The sequence below is a fragment of the Pundamilia nyererei genome, unplaced genomic scaffold, assembly GCF_000239375.1.
Source record: "Pundamilia nyererei isolate P.nyererei 1_Seehausen unplaced genomic scaffold, PunNye1.0 scaffold00175, whole genome shotgun sequence".
Classification (NCBI taxonomy): Eukaryota; Metazoa; Chordata; class Actinopteri; order Cichliformes; family Cichlidae; genus Pundamilia; species Pundamilia nyererei.
In genome coordinates, this window is record NW_005187576.1 from 412,293 (window position 1) to 414,642 (window position 2,350).

Consider the following 2,350-nt stretch of genomic DNA (forward strand, 5'->3'; position numbering starts at 1 on the left):
GCACACTTCCTATAGGTATGATAAAAGAACAAAGTTTCTTTCATTTTGAGGACAGTTTAAATGTATCCAAATTACAAATCTGAAAACAGTAAAGAACTTAGAAAAGCACTGATATTAATTAACGGCTAATTCATTTCTTCTCGGCAATCAGACAGGACCTTCTATTCATTTCGCTTTAAGGAGACACGAAGCGATGAGAGGATATGTAGTTTTGATCTAAGGATGTCTCATACAAATGCTACACTTTGACATAAAAATAACTGAGGCCCCTGAAGCTCCCGTTGGAGCTGGAGCTTTTTCATTGTTTGATTCCTCTGTGCACTTCTTGCTCGCATTCTCTGTAAGAAAGAGGAGCTAAGGTATGAAAAAGAGATGCATGTGAGGTCAGGGGAAAAATGTCTGTGTAACGAAAGGCCCAGTGGGTGTTAATTCTGAAAATATTTGCCCTTATTCTTTTATCTGATATTTGTTAGTGGTCAGACAAACCTGACTCCAATGTCATTATCCTGAAGTACAAAACTACATTTGTGAAAGTGGATCATTTCAGTAATGCAGTAAAAGAATGATATACAAAGAGGGGGAAATCATTTTTGGGATAAGTTTGGTCACTGACAAAGAAAGGAACAGCCCATTATATTTGAGTAGACAGAATATCAAGCAGAAAATCCCTCAGTCTCAACAAAAGGTGAAAGTGCTGCTGTCAGATTAAATCAAAATCGAGCTCTTCAGCATCAACCTGACCCACTGTGTTTGCAGCAAGAGAAATGCTGAATATGACCCACAGAACACTATCCCCACAGTCAAGCACAGAGGTGGAAACATTTGTATTGTTTTTCCTGCTAAGAATACAGGACGACGTCATCGCACGGAGGGCGGACAGGGCCATGTACCGTAAAATCTTGGATGAGAACACTGAAGATGGGTCGTGGATGAGTCTTCCAGCATGACCCAAAGTCACTCAAAGCGTACCATGGCAACAGTGGAGTGGCTAAAGATGGTCATAGGGTGGCCGAGCGAGTCTTCAGACCTCAGTACTAAAGTAAATTGTGGAGCTAAAGCTTCCAGTTGCCAAGCAGCAACCAAGAAATTTAAAGGATTTAGAATATTTCTGTAAAAAGGAGTCAGCCAAAAACCGTCCTCTGTGCAAACCTGGCGACCAACTACAAGAAATGTCTGACTGCTGTGCTTGTCAACAAGGATTTCTCCACCAAGTTTTGCTTGGGGATCAAATACTTATTTTATATAATGTACTTTTTTTCTGGATTTTTGGTTGATATTCTGTCACTCTCTATGAAAATGAAACTACAACAAAAATTAGAGACTGTTTATTTATTTGTAAGCAAGCAAACTTCAGCGGGGGATCAAATTATTATTTCCTCCACTGTTTAAATACTGTGAAAGCAAAAGTTTCAAAATTTCCCAGCTTCCCCAAAGTGTCCCCAACGATGCAGTAGGACACTCATACATTCTCTGGTTAATGTATTACTAAAATAATGGTGGTATAGCGCTTAACAGCATAGTTCTTATTTTCCAGGTCTGCATTCACCACAATATTTCTAAGCAAGTGGGGACAAAGGAGGTCCTGATACAGAAAACTCAGAACAAATCAAATGCAACTGCAGCCCTCGTGCTCAGTGATCACAGTGTTCCATTAAAAATGAATGAAGCTTTCAGAGAAAAGCATCATCTTTGATGCTGCCGGTGCAGGCAAGTTCTAACAAAGACTGAATACTCATACTTTTCTGCAGCTGGCCTGAAAATCATTATCGATTTGGTCAGTTTGGTTACAGGTGCAAGAACTGCATGTATGTGTAGTCCACAGTATTTAGACACCAGGAATTAGTAAAGTAACCTTAGAGGCAGCTGGAAAAGGTCATTAAATACATAGTGAATGCTGCTGTGAACACAGACGTGAGCGCAGAGTTCCAGTGTTTAGAAAGCACACCATAACATCTGTTTTATGTCTGAACCGCAGTTTCATAGACGCACATTCAGGAACATTGATTTTTCTTTTTTCTTAGACAAAAACATCTTTGTTTTTTCAGCTAAACCTCAATATATACCATTTGTTTCTAAAAGGTGAAAAGCGAATTAATATTTCATAGTGAAACGCCAATAACGGCATTATATACCAGACAGGTTGCAACTGACACTTTTAGGTCCATGCCAGAGGTACCTTGTGTCTCTGCAAACACACAAAGACACACACAGCCGCACGTATTCTCTTTCTGTGCTTCTTACACAGTGGAGCTCATTGTAGTTTCTCAGTCCCATGTGCTAGAGCGATACTCAGGTGGCCATCACGAGACACTATATTCTCCTATGCCTTTAGGATCAACAGACAAACACA

General features: G+C 39.9%; 1 protein-coding gene across 1 annotated transcript in view; it reads left to right on the top strand.

The window, feature by feature from the left end:
• adcy5 (adenylate cyclase 5) overlaps positions 1-2,350 on the top strand; it is a 97,299-nt gene that overhangs the window by 56,933 nt on the left and 38,016 nt on the right. The gene's annotated exons all lie outside the window — the stretch shown is intronic.